We start from the raw sequence: 16,071 nt of genomic DNA on the forward strand, positions 1-16,071 counted from the left end.
ACGGATCGACCCTAATAATAGAAAAGCTTCGCTTTTAAAAAGATTCAACCTCTGATTTTATTCTAAGGGGAAATTTAGTTTTTATTTTTATTTTAAAAAAATTAAAATTGGAGAAAATGGAAATATGTAGATGAAAAACAATTTAAATAAATATATAAAAATAAATTATTATCAAATATATATTTTTTCTTTGCTTTTGCATGATAAATATGTATTGATATTGTCAAGGAAAATGAGTTCCTATACATATAATATTTAGATTGAAGAAACAATATATTAGGCAGTAGAGGCTAAATTCGTATTTCTGACAGCAGACATACATTTTTAAATAAAGATTGACTTTACGACTAATAACACGATTTATGGTAAAAACCTTAAGTTTTGATAAAAGACTATTCATTTCTTAGAGACTCAACTATATATTATGAAGTTTAAACTTTTATTCTTGTATGTCTATTTTAATATAACATATTAAGAAGACTCAACTATGTATTATCAAGATTAAACCTCTATTCTAATATGTCTATTATTACATACTACAAATGAATTTTAATCAACTAAATATTATTCAGTTTAAACCTCTGATCTTCTATATCTATTATTATATAACAAATGAATAAGACTCACCTATGTATTATAAAGTTTAAATCTCTACTCTAATATGTCTATTATCATATAACAAATGAATAAGACTCAACTATATATTGGCAATATGATCTTACTTAATGATCTTAATATTGTCACATTTCCTTACCCAAATTTTTTCCAGTATATTTTTAGAAGCGAGGCTTCTCATTTATTATTGAGTGTCTGTATGTGTGTAAGTTTATTAGCTCCCCTTCACAAGTATTAATTTAGTTTCAAGCTAATTTTTCAGTATGGCCTCGAAACCGATTAATATCCGCTCGATTGAACAGGTTACTAGCCATACTAAAAATCATGTATAGCATCGTATTACAGACAATTTCCACAAAAAATAAATTAGGAAAAAAATTAAACCAGTTTTATTAGACTAGGACTTCGGCACGTCGGGGCTAACAAATCTGGTTTTAATCTTAGAATTTTTTATTTCAATATTCTCGGAAAGCAGTCTATATTACAATGCAATAAATAACTATTACTTTTACTTAAAATTAAATGCTCGATGACTGTTTGAAAAAAAAAGTTTATTTATATGTAGATTAGGTTTACTCATGCTAAAATTAGAATAAGTTCTTAAATATAATCCTATAAAAAAACTATTCATTCTTCTTTGTGCTGTGTTAATAACTTAATTGTCCTTGTTTTCTATTGTTGTAGGACACAACAACAGGGTTAAGTGACCCCCATCCCCCCGCTTACATAGGGTTAAGTGTCTCCAACCCCCCCCCCCCGCTTATATAGGGTTAAGTGACCCCCCCCCTTCATGTTTATGCTCTGGTATGGGTTAAGTATCCAATTCTTGTGTCCTAATGATGTTGGTAGGGTTAAGAGGTCTTATGAATAATACATAAATTATTCTAATATACACATCAGCAACAAAGGGAAAGTTTAATAGTTCAAAGTAAGGGAAACCATTTTAAACTTATATCAATATATAGCATTTGATGGAAAGCGATTGAAAATAACATTTTATCGAAAAATCATTTTAGAAAGCATATTTACATGTTATTTACGTTTAATATTATACATTTTTAATACAAACCTTTCCTATTATGGTAAGACATTAAATAGTTTAGGGATGTCAGACAAGGGATAAGACAATTTACGATAAATCATTGTACTTCCCCAATGATGATAAAGTCATTCCTTCTGTAAATTAAAGACATAAATTGAAAAGTTTTGACACTACTATTTGAACCAACCAATCAAGATTTAATAAAAGTACCATAAGTTTCTAAGCCAACAAACTATAAAGGTGTTTAGAAATTCAAATATTATTTCATCTAATTAACTAACGGCAAAACGATATTTGAAGGAAAATAAATTGTCCCACTTTCCCTCGGCCTCAATTTTGTTGTGTATTTACAGGAGTGATTATCCGTGACTGGATGCAGCTGCTGCTTACATAATTATCTTTGTTTATATTAACCATATATCCATACATGTCCAATAAATACAAGTAAGGGAAACAATAAAGATGTAATATTCTTCAAGCATAATAATAATACATTTTGTCTTATTTGTGATTATTCTTAATCAGCAAAACGGAACAAATTTAATATATCTGGTTAATGTCATTTCCTTAAAAGAATCGCAAAACTTTTTTGAGTAATGAAAATTTGCAAGTAAAAAATGACGTTGCCTTATTTTTAAAAAACTAACTAAAAATAAACAATCTTAGATGATTCAAACATATTGTGTGCAATGAATTTAAATTGTTTCTTATACAATACAATTATAATGGTGTTAAAATTATATAAAACCAAAAAATACATAGAACTAGTGATTAAGCCCATATAGGTCATATGAGGGCAGTTTTAATTTTATAAAGGAAAGATTCTTTTGGAGGTGGTTTATTTTTTCCTGTGGCGATACCTTTCCCCAAATTAGTTATAAATCATTATTGAACTTATGCGAAGCTTCACTGTAAAAAAGGTATTGGTTCAGTGGTTGGCGAGATCCTTCGGTACACACAGACTGACAGACAGACATCTACTGAACCGATTGAAATCATTATTTTAGGGAAGCTTTTAATAGATCTATGTCAAGTTTTGGACATTTATTTTCCCAATTAAAGAAACCCCAGAGGCTAGGGGTTCAGCCGCCAGCAATTTGAATATTGTAACACCTCTGTATAGTATTCTTATTTTCTGTTTAAAGATAAAGGGAGAGAAATGAAGATAAACTAACCATAAAATTTTCCACAACATTTACCTTCAATAGAACAGTTTCTATAGACTTCAGTTCTTAAATAGATAGATAGAAATTGGTAGATAGTTAGACATCAAGTTATTTGACATTGGTACATAGATAGATGGATAGACATCAGGTTATGAAACATTTGTACATAGATAGATTATTAGTTGATAGATAGACATCAATTTATTAGTCATTGGTATATAGATAGATAGCAAGCTGATGGTTATAGGTACATAGATAGATTGCAAGTTTATAGATAGACATAGTTACATAGATATATTCCTATTTGATAGACATATGTACATAGATAGATAACAAGTTGACAGACATAAGATCATAGATAGATTGCAAGTTATTAGACATTGGTACATAGATAGATATCAAGTTTATAGGCTAATGTATGTAAATAGATAGATAGCAAGTTGATAGACATAGGTATATAGATAGATTTCAAGTTTATAGACATAGGTACAAAGATAGATATACATAGGCAAATAGATATACAGCGAGAAGATAGACTTATCTACTTAGATAGATAGCATGTTTACCTCTGTTTTAAAATCTGGGGAAGAGAGTACAGAAAATTATGCTGTAAACCAAAAGTTTCAAAGTATTCTTTCATTTATTTGTTTAAAAACTTTGATTAAAAATTTCTATTAATTATTGATTGTTTGGTAAAAACTATTTGTGTCCAAATTTTTTAACCATTTTTTTATATACAAAAGGGGTGATTTTGTTTATTATCATTGGGCATATGCTTCAAGCAAACGTTAATTGCCTTATCCCTTAACATCCCTGCTATAAGCATATCTAATACACATTTATCCCTTTCTTCAAATGTTTTGGTCATTCTGCTCATTACCCATATTTTCCCACATTACATATGGATGCATTTCAAAAGATCTTGGGGGGGGGGGGTATTCCCATCAACTCCGAAGAAGAGATGGGGGGAAGGTTGTTCCTTTTAATTTTATTTGGGGAGGGGGGGAGGGGTAGAGGTTATTACCATCAATTTTCTTGGCACTAGTTCAAATTCCCCATATGAATAACCAATTCACTGCCCCCCCCCCCCCACCCCTCTCACAGTAGTCTCTCAAAACAACACACACTATGGAAGTTTCCATTTGTACATTTTAGTTGATATTTCTTAAAACCTATCTGTAAAAAATTGGACTCTGAATTAGCTCTAGTGCCTATTTTCTGTTCCAGTGCCTAAGTATGAGCTAGCCTGCTATATTTTATGTTAACGCAAATGACGTTATCAGGTAATGGCAGTACAGACAGACTAAAGTATGATAAATAATATTCAGGTCTTAAAAATTCCACTGTTACCCATTTCTACGAAACATTTACCTTTACGGCTCCAAGAAGGAATATCTTATCTGAAGAAAAATCAGAGTTTCAGGGATAGGACAATAGAATTAGAAGATACATTAATTTTCTCTCTCATATCCTATAGTAAATATTCTGCCTCTGGTAGAGAAGTTTGGAAGAAATATATTTTATTTTTTCAGGTGTAGTAAAAAAATTTGTTTCCTAGCTCCTCTACTAGTAAAAACTTAATAGTAATGATTTATTTACATTTTCACTATGCTTTAAGGGGCGTTGCTACAAAAGACCTATTCTACAAAAGACCTACCCCTACAAAAGGTCTACTCTACAAAAGACCTACCCCTACATAAGACCTACTCTACAAAATACCTACCCCTACATAAGACCTACTCTACAAAAGACCTACGAATATATATTGTTATATAAACATCAAATTTATTAATAAAGTAATACATAATCAATACATGGCCGCAGCGCTCGGCCCCCTGGCCTGCCTAGCCGCGGGCGCTCGGCCCCCTTGCCTATAACCTAACCTAACCTTACCTAAATATTGTAAAAAAAAATATTAGAATTTTAAAAAAATCTACCAACCACTTTTTGTAAATCAACGAAATTCTAAAATATAATTAAGTTAATGTACGATAAACATTCATACATTATTACATAGAAGTTAGGTTAGGTTAGGTTATAGGCAAGGGGGCCGAGCGCCCGCGGCTAGGCAGGCCAGGGGGCCGAGCTCTGCGGCCATGACCTTCTAGCATTACGATTTTTTGTAGAGTAGGTCTTTTGTAGGCGTTGGTCTTTTGTAGAGTAGGTCTTTTGTAGGCGTTTGTCTTTTGTAGAACCGACAAGTAGGTCTTTTGTAGGGGTAGGTCTTTTGTAGAGTAGGTCTTTTGTAGCAACGCCCTTTAAGGTAAGGAAACTTTTTTAATGGTTTAAAAATAGGAGGCAAAATATTTTGTTACAGAGGAAATATCTTTCCTTATTATATTACTACGGTACGAATCGCGACAATCCCCTTATTAATAAATTGGTGTTTATTCAAGTCCGCGAAATTAGAAGTCTTGCTGAGTTGTCAAAAGTCCAGAACTGCAAATTAATAATTTCAATAGTATTCTATGCTGCTAGCGCCTTCACCCCTAGCCTCTAGTTGATCTGTTTTTGATATAGAGAAGGAGAAAAAATATCTGAAAACCCCCACAAGACTTAAATCAAAAAATAAATAGCCAAAAACCACTACGGACCCATTTGAAGCTTTTCATAAAATTAACTCAATTGGTTCAATAGTTATTGAAATCTAAATTTACAGACAAAAATCTTACTACTTTATATTATAAGATTTGAAGGTTATTTTCAGCGGCTGCAGATTTTTCAAAAAAAAATAGTCCTTTTTGGTTTCTATTCTTTCCTTTTGTTTTACAATAATTTGACTGCTGTGCTAAGCCCTGCTTTTGCTGACGTAACTAAACACCTCGATAAATCTCCCTTTCTGTCATTCTTATGGCTAAACAGATCGACGTATGGCTTTACGTATCTCCAGAAATCTAAGGGATAAGACAATGGTAGATTAATTGATGTACATCCCCAATAATGATACACAAAATTACCCTTTCTGTTGATTACAAATGGTTAGAATGTTTGGATACTTAACTTGATGAAAACAACCAATCAAGATTCTATAAAGCCCCCAATGTTGTTATTCCAACGAAAAAGAAAACATTATTATAAAACTTTGGAGACTAGTGTAATAAACAGCCCATTGCCCCCCCCCCCCCACCTCTCTGACGTATCTCAGTTAAGCCTGATTCAAGGATACAGGGAAAGGACAATGAATCTAAAATTATTAAATAGAAATGCGATAAATTGTGCAAAAAAACAGTATCTGAGCTATTTATGAGTAGCAAAATATCTGTCTACATGTCTTACACAATGTTTTTATTTTTGAGAAGATTCCCTGATCTCATTTTCTTCCTTTCTTTTTTTAGGACCTCTGTTCTATTGATCAATGCCTGTTTGACTAATCATGTTTTTTTTGTTCTTTGCTACTTATGAATTTTGCCATCCTTGTAAAGAGGATAAAATATTCCCTCGAAAATTAATAAAATAATAAAGTCAACCTATAATTAGTAAATGAAAGTGAAATATGTTTGATTTAATTTTCCCAGAGTCGTAGACTTGCCATGGATGTGGAATAAGTATTCCAGTATGGCTCCGAAGACGATTACTTCTGCTAGAATAAAACCAGTTCTGATTTTATACATAATTGATAGAACAAAATTATTAAATATATGTATTCCTGTTTTTTTGGTCTAAGCCCCAAAGTTAAAAAAGCAGAAATAAATATTAGGTTACCCACTGCAACCTTATGACATTGTTATTCCTAATATTTATCCCTATCCAGACGACTAAACCTACTGATTAATCCATTAACTAACCCTCTGCAACCTAAGATGACATATAATTATTATTCCTAGTTTTTATCCCTCTCCAGACGACTACACCTACTGATTAATCCATTAACTAACCCTCTGCAACCTAAGGTGACATAATTGTAACTAAGTCAAATAAAAATCAATATTTTTCCTATTTCCACCTCCCCCCGCATTGGAAAGTTCCCCACAGTGGAAAAAAATATTAAATTAAATCAAAATATTTATAACTAGCTGCTACGCCCCTAGAGGCGTCGGGTGGGGGGCGGGGTGCTTTCCTCACCTAGTTTGTATACACAGAGAGACAGATAAATTAATAGGCATCCTGTTACTTTTATATAAGGATAATATTTCAGCACACCTAACATGCCAACAAATATTTTATTTTTTATTAATTATGACTATTGTTGACTATCGGAGAAGTTATAGGCAAAATATTTTTTATCAGTATCACTTCCATATCTAATTGTTATTTTATCAAACTATTTCAAATGAATCTTTATTAAGTAATTTTAAATACTTAGATTTAGAACATACTGGAAATTGATCAATTTATTTTGTCTGTTTTAAAAGTCCAAATTTAGTTCGTAGTTACCGTTTGATTCCTACGTTGGACTTGTTTCCTAATTATTGATTTTCTTGTCCCCCTTTTATTTTCAATATCCTTCAGTATATTTCCATATAATTAACTTATTCTCACAAATCCGCGTTTAATTTAGGCTTTCGTATATTTTTTGTGTATCGTTCATCCCTTCAAAGAAGTTGTATCAACTTTTTTTTTATAGCTAGCCGGTTCTTTTAGTAAGTAGTAGATGTAAAATTTTTCATAGAATTCAGATATGCAATCGGTTTTTTTTGTAGACCTCTTATTTTTTAAGTAATTTAAGTTTTTTAAAAAAATAATTAAGTCGGTTTTAAGGTACTAAAACGCAACAAAATAAAAGAAGAACATGGCCAGTAAGAACAAAAATAGTAAGATCTTTAATTTGACATCTTACTTTTAAAATTCTGTTGAGTAATTATTGAAAAAATCTATTTTTTTAACCTCGGTATAATAAAAACTTTAGACCTAAATATTTTCTCAAACAGACATAAAAAACATGGGTTCATATATACCTTTAGAATCAGAAAAATATTATGAATCCATTGTAAGCAAAATTGAAAAAAAGTAAAAAAATAAAAAAATGGCCAATTGTATTTTTTGTTCAGGCAACACTATTGTCTTCCCTTTTTTACCCCCTCTTTACCCCCTTCCCATTTTTATACTCAATTCAAAAATTAAGACGTAGCCTGTACAATATAATATGATATTTTCATATAATTCCTTTTATTGTAGTTTATATACTATATTGTAAACTTTTTTTTTCAATTTTGCTTACAATGGATTCGTAATATTTTTCTGATTCTAAAGGTATATATGAACCCATATTTTTTTATTTGTGAAATAATAAAATTAAGTTCAAAGTTTTTATTCTCGTGGGTTTAAAAAAATCGATTTTTTCAATAATTACCTGACAGAATTGAAAAAGTAAGGTGTCAAATTAAAGATCTTACTATTTTTGTTCATAATGACCATTTTCTTTCTTTTTTTGTTGCATTTTAGTACCTTAAAATCGACTTAATTTTTTTTTTTTAACTTAAATTACTTAAAAAATAAGAGGTCTACAAAAAACCGATTGCATATCTGAATTCTATGAAAAATTTTACATCTACTACTTACTAAAAGAACCGGCTAGCTATAAAAAAAATAGTTGATACACCTACTTTAACTAAAAAATTAAAATAAACCAAAATTAATTGGTGATTTACATAATTATTATATTTCAATCTATTTTTAAAAAATACACTATTCTAAGATATGATGATATATTTAGATTTTAGCAAACATTTTCAATTCATTTTGTCTCTTGTAGAAATGAATCAAGCAATATTAGCTTGATCATTTTATGATTTCAAAAAAGGCTTCGCCGCTATTGGTCGTATACGTCTTTTTTGAGCAATTTTGAATTATCGAAAAGAAAGAAAACGAAGCCTAGCAACATTAGGCTTACTACAATAGCAGTGAACATAAATTTTTATTGTAATTAGCCAAATAGTTTTACATACCCTATAGTTGCAGAGTAGCTTCGTATATATGTAAAAGTATCTGTGTGTTTTCACCGAAGAATCTCGGTAACCAATGGACTGATATGTTTATTGCTTTTCCTTGACAGTTAAGCTTCTATTTGGTCATTGGAAGGCTTATAGCTATTTTTGGGGAGGGTACCTCCACCCTGCCAAGAGAAATCTCCCATTTAAAAAGTTACCCCCCATCCAAAAAATCTTATTTTTAAATCTAACTGAAAAGTAAAGGGTCTATCTCCTCCCCCTTAGAGGCCTCGAGGGGCATAGCCACTAGTATATGTATAAACTAGCGGTTACGCCCCTAGAAGCCTCTAGGGGTACTTAAGGGAGGAGGAGGAAAAGTTGACCTCATCCCATTTTAAATTTGAGTTTCAAAAGAGTAAAATTAATATTTTTCGAGGGGTGGGGGGTTAAGACAACCTCCCCAAAAATAGTTTAAAACCTTCCCAGGACCTATAAGAAGCTTCACTGTAAATGAGAACAATATCGGTTCAGCGGTTAGCGAGATCCTTCGGAACAGACAAAAACGCTTACTACTTTATATAATAGGATATTATTTGAAGAACAACAAAAAATTGTCCAATTGAAAACTAAATTACGCGTAATGGCCCTCCCTCAACAAATAATTTATTTTCTCAAAACATCCAAATTCTACAGTTTACAAACATTTTCTTTATCTTCACAAGTTTTAGGAGCGAAGCATCTCTTTATTTTACTTCACTTATAAATTCCACCGAAGCATGATAACTTTATCAAAAATGTTTATTTGTATAATCATTGTTTTATATCGATTGTATTGCATTCCTTAAAAGTGGTAATGGCTGACTTAAATATCTACAGCTTTATGTTGATATTAAATCAGAACAAAATATATCAGGGTAAAAGAATGCCTTGACAATAAATAGGTGCAACTCTTTATCACTAAACGTTAAGTTTGCTGGATAAAGGTCATATGCCATACAAAAATTGGTCAAATAATTGTAAACCGTTTATTTTGTAATCTATAGAGCAGGTTTTGTTAAGTAAGCGATGTCATTTCTACAACTAGCAATTGTGTATTCACTGTGTTTTGAACAAAAAAGTTTTTTTTTCAATTTTTAAAGTAGGCATATAATCTATAATACTTACTCTAAAAAGCAAAGCTTGCCTAAAAGTTATTTTTAGTCACCTAAGTAACACAGGGACAACAATATTGTTTAAGTATAATATTCTTGATAAATTGATGTAAAATATATAAAAATCTTCTTATCCCCACTTATGCGTTATGTTTTACAATAAAATAAATATATTAACCTGTACTGCCGATATTATATCGACATAAACTTTTTTCTTTACAATTTTTAGAATATTGTTCATTGGCAGATGAAGGTTTTAAGTCTTTTAAATCATTTTAAAATATATCTTTTAGCACCAGGTTAAAATGTTAAATTGTCTAAATAGTTCATAATGATTGTATGTCAACGATAATCTTCTACGTTTAGCATGGTAAATCTTCTTTCCCTTCTCATTTTTTTCATCTCTTTTTCTTTATCATGTCTACAAAACCATTAGTATCAAGGGTTGCATCAATATTTGAGTTTTAACAAGGACGATTATAGCCAAAATAATCAACAAATCAGTTCAACAACATTTAATTGATATCCTATAATATAAAGTAGTAAATTTTTTCGTCCGAAGCTTAAGATCTCGGAAAATGCCTGTCCGAATTAGTTGTATTTTTTAAAGAATCTTTGATAATGTCTTGGGGTGGTTTTAGGCCATTATAGACACGTATAGAAGACTAGATATATAGTTCCTGAATAATATGTTAAACTATATAGTATACACAACCCATTATAATAAACTGAATTACCCTGTTCTGTAGATTTAAATTATTGGTTGAAAAGTGGAATCTAATATTAATCAAATATTTCTTCTGTCCCCAAAATTTTTAAGCCAATTAATGAAAAAATGTGTTTATAAAACATTTTTGACCAGTATAATTTTGAGTTAAACTAGGGTATTCTATCTTAATTATTAGGATGTTTATAACACAAGTCCAAAAAGTTTAATAATAACGTTTTCTTATTCGTTAGCTTATTGAATTTTGATTGATTGGTTCATTAGGTAGAGTGTCCAAACGTTTCAACCAATAATTGAAATCTACAGAAGGCAAATTTTGTGTCTCTTTTTGTGGGTATGTACATTAATTTATCAGCCATTGTCTTATCCTTTTAAATCCCTGGAGTATCTGTCACAGCCCTAGTTTGTATGTGTGTCTACTACTACATAGTAAAGTACTTGATATTCCATGTGTGAAAGAATTATTTGAGCGGGGGGGGGGGGGGCTTTTATCCTTAATCCCCCCCCCCCCTCTTTCCAACAATTTTGCCGCATCAATTTGACCACAATAAAACTGTTGATGACCTACCACATTTATCATAGAAAAACACACTTTTTATTTCCCTTTATTTTATATTCTTGGACAAGTTTTGCGACAGTTTTTTTTATTTGCAGCACAGCTACTCTAATATTTACTTTTAGGTCAGGTTGTGATATTTATAATAAGGGTCTGTCCGTACGTCCATCCGTATAGGATTGCTTATGTAGAAAATTAAGTCATGTTAGAATTGTCCTATCAATTTCAAACTTGATGATGAGGCTACCCGAAACCCAATGTAACCTAACCTAGTGTAATAAAACAAAACAAAACCTCCGCACTTAAATATAATCTATTTATCTAAAATTTAGAGAGTGGGATTTCGTCGTTCAACAAGGCACCAACAAATCTCTTTTCTTTTTTGAAATATCAAATAGATAAAATTCCTTACCCCTTTCTAATCCCTATATATTAATATTAATATGAAAGTAAATTAGTAATGCTTATTGATTACTTAATAAATAGATTTATTTAGAGGGTTTAACACCCATCTTATACTCTAAAAACCCCACAGGGGAATTTGTTTTTCATGATATTAACCAAAAAGTAATAGAATCAAAGATTTTGGTTAATGACTTTGAGTACTTTTATGAAATATTGATTGGTTAGTTTAAACTAACAGTGTCTAAACTCTTCAACCAATGATTTAAATCTAATTTTTTTTGTAATTTTGTTTCTCCTCATTGGGGATGTACATCCCTTTATTGCCCTTTGTCTTATACCTTAAGATTCATGACTTGGATGTCAAAAGATCAAAGTTAAGCTTTGCAGGGAAGATATCACGGTATAATGTAAAAAAAATTCCTTTTATTAGAGTAGCTGCTTGACATAAAAAGGGATTTCAGTAAATGTGTATCTCTGTTATTTCAACCCTCTACAGTCAATCTAATTATAGTTATCTACTAATTATATTACGTATATCATATTTGAATGATTATAAATATTCTAATCCGTAATATTTTATAATAACCCTTAATAATTAGTCATTCTAAATTATACAATAAAACAATTAATTTTTATTAGCGTTGCTACTCCTTAACTAGGGAATATCTGTATGTTAATATGTCCAACCCACCCAGGTAAGGTGTGGCTTATTAGAGCTCTGATTGTAAATTTAGATATGTTATAATCCTTCAATCCATTTTCGACTTAAGCATGCTGATTTAACTAAATTTGAGTTTGCCAAGTTATAATCAATTATAATTACAATCATATTAAAAATGGGGATTCTTAAGATAAATAGGCACAATGGTATAAGCATAGCTTCATTTGTGTATGTTATAATCATTCGAACTGTATTGAATAAATTATAATGTCTATATGATAAATTAATAAAAAAAAATTGCATCATGTCGAACCTTTAGCGCATAGGCACACATTGTTTTGTGGATTAAGCTTTTGTAGCAAACTTTCAGTTGTAACTGAACTCTGAAAATTATAATATCCCCGACAAAGATATTTACAATATACAATAGATTTAGGAGAGAAGAAGTATAGTGTGAACCCCTTTTTCGTAAATCTGACTAAGGAACTCCTCCAGCTGACAAAAAACTTTTAAATTTTTCGAGTATATAATTTCTAGAAAGCTAACTTTATATTAAGGAATTCAACAATTCATAGCTAACTTATTAAAGGATTTGTAATATGCTTTACACTTTATAATTTACGTGAGAAAAGCTTTATCTTAAGAAATGCGACCATTTACAGCTGACTCTTTATATGAACAAAATGAAAAAAAAATTGCCCTTTCCTCTTACCCATATGTGTACAGTGTATACACAGTACAACGCTAGGTCCTGTTGAAAACGTAATGAACGTACTGTTGTATTGCTATTTGTTGTTATTTTATTTTTATATAATTTATTTTAAGGTAAACATGAAACAAACTATGAATTTATGTATTTTAAATGTTTATAATAGATACGAATTACGAATTAAAGATTATAAATCATGTACATTTGAAGTCCGAGATATTATTTTTTTGTTTTAATAGAAACTCAAGAAAAAAATATGATTTTATTAACTTAAATTCATAAAGAGATTTTTATTATTTTACAACGATTGCAATAGATGAAGCATATTTATTATTAATGCACAGATAAAATATAGATGTTAAACAACAATATGAAGGCAGTACTTCATGTGATGGACTTAATTCGAGTAAAAGTTGAAAGAACAGCTCTAATTAACTCTAATGAAAAAACTAGAAAACTTCAGTTTAATTCAACCAATGAGATTTCATGTATGCTCCGATACGATTCATTTATTGGCTCAATCAGACATTACCTCTCTTTCTTAGTACCTTTATTCAATATACAAAATTACTTTAATACATACATAGATAGTATGGGATGAAAAGCATTATAGAACATCTATGTTCAAAATACTAAAATCACCCTAATTAAGTCATACTACTATTTAACTAAACTTAATGAATATTTAGAGGGGACTTTTTTCATTGTTTGATAGTCAAGTTTATAAATATTTAATGCAATGTTGAATACTATAAATGTAACCCCTCAACATACTAGAATTTTAAGAAGCGTAATATCTCTTCTGATGTGGCTTTTTCCACTTACTTACTCTACGGCTAAAAATTGAGTTACTTTTTAGATATTATACTAAAATTTTCTCTCTTTTGTGGGCTTCTCCCCTATCAATGTTTTTATGTTTTTGAAGAAAAAAATAGATTTTATTAACTTTTATTTTTTTTTTTATCTAATTTTATCTAGTCTTATTGTGTATGTATGTTTATTTCCTAATAAGCACAACCTAATCGGTTCAGCGGTTATTGGGATCTTAAGCTTCAAACAGACGGCTCTAAAAAACTATCTCTCACTTAATCTACATACAGATATTATGATTTTACTAGAATTAGAATACTAAGGTGAAGATTAATTTATCTACCATTGGTATTTCCCTTCCTGCACAAACATACATGTAAAAGCTTTCATGTGTAAAATGATTTGAAAATGAAAATTAAAGCTGTCCAAACTAGAGATTGAGACTATTTATTCTTTTAACCAGGAAGGGAGAGGACAATGGTAGATAAGTTATTATTCCCCTAAATTCTTTCTCTGAATATTTTCAATTTAAGAGGTTATAAAACATGTAAATTTATTTAATTATGTCGAAGGTATGACATTAAATAAAAGTGGCCATTGCTGACACATTAGAGTAAAAGACTAGAGGGGTAAAGGGTTAAATAACTGTATCTCTCCATCGCATCGCAGTGTCCTTTCGCCAACTCTCAATTGGGTCATTGAAAATCAACCAATTGAGAGTCGCTTATATTAACACAGCCAAATAGCAGAACACAATTTGGTAGCAGACGAAAATGTGTAGACCCTAGTCAAGGGTTGTGAAGGGGGTGATTGAGAGTTGACATCTAGAGGGGTGTATCTACCCCCATTTATTTTACCAGGAAGGTGGAAACACCACCCTACTTCATGCCTCTGCTTATGTTAATACAATAACTTAAAAAAATTCTAAAATAAAATTGAGGGAAAGATTTATTTATCATTCATTGTCCTACCCCTCATCCCTGTCTTTTACCTATCATTTGTTTTACATCAAACATTTCTATCTCAATATAAAACATGTGTTATTTACAAGTTTTATACAGTGCCTGTTTAGTATGAACTTTGCAAAAGAAGGCAATACAAATTTTGAAACCTCCTATGATTGATAGTAAACTTACAAAGAAACTTTACTAATATTATCATTTTAATTAAAATATTTGTAGTATAAATATTGTAACTAAATCTTATCAACCTTATGATAAAGAATTCACTATACATATAGATGTTTAAATAGCCTTGCCAAAATTTATTTTAATCAAGATTAACAAATCAGCAATCCTATATGATTCATATCAACAATTCAAAAAAAAATATGTACAAGCTTCACTTTTAAAAAAAAAATTGAAAATATGCTCGTAACGCTATGTGACCTTCTCGGATGCAAATTTAAGATAGACTTCTAATTTTATCTATGAAGATACCCTTTCCCATGATGATTAAAGTCCCTCCACAGATTATGACGCCATACGATTGAATAACCAATGAGAGGCCAGCATAAATTTTACCATTGGTCAATTACAGTGTATTCTGGCCTCTCATTGGCTATTCTATCGTATGACGTCATAATCTGTGGAGGGACTTTTAATCATCTTCCCCCTTTCCAAATAGAATCCACTTACTTGGTCTGCTGGTCTATGCTATAAAAGACATATTTAAAAAGAATAATGTATCGTTCTTTTCTTCTAGCTCTTATTCTTCCATCGTTCTTCCTCTTTCTTATTCTGATATTTATAGCAAAAGAACATATGCTCTATACTTCACTTTGTCCGTTTGTCCATCCATGTTTTTTTGTTTCCTTGTTTTTGTACCAGTCTATTTTAACCAAATTTGACAAAATTTCAGGATCCATATGGAAATTTAATTAAAAAGTTTTCTTATTAGTGGCAGAGCTCTTACTTTACCTGCTAAGTCGGTTTTTAATCTTATTTTGATTAGATTTATTAGGGAATCTTTAATTATATAGTACCTGCTTTGTAAGAAAATTATTTAAATATATATTTTTTTTATACAAATTTCCTATAATATAAAGTAGTAAGGTGTTTCTGTTTTGTTTTTGCTAGCCACTGAACCTATTGAGTTATATCTTTTAGGGAAGATTCACAAATAGTTTGGGCTAATTTTAGCTTTTCATTTTGTTTTAAAACTCTTTGGGTTGTCTCCTTAGATTTTTAGCAGCATACCTACTCTACTGTTATTTATTTCAGACCTCTGACATATTGTCCGTTCATCCATTCATGAATCTTTTGTGCTTCGCGCATTATGGATTAAAAAACCTTTTTCTTGTATCTTCCATAAATTGTCAATAATTATGATAAAATTAGCCTTTTGTTTTTAAATCTTTTTA

This window comes from Acartia tonsa, chromosome 6, assembly GCF_053477335.1.
Source record: "Acartia tonsa isolate MP-2025a chromosome 6, ASM5347733v1, whole genome shotgun sequence".
Lineage (NCBI taxonomy): Eukaryota > Metazoa > Arthropoda > Copepoda > Calanoida > Acartiidae > Acartia > Acartia tonsa.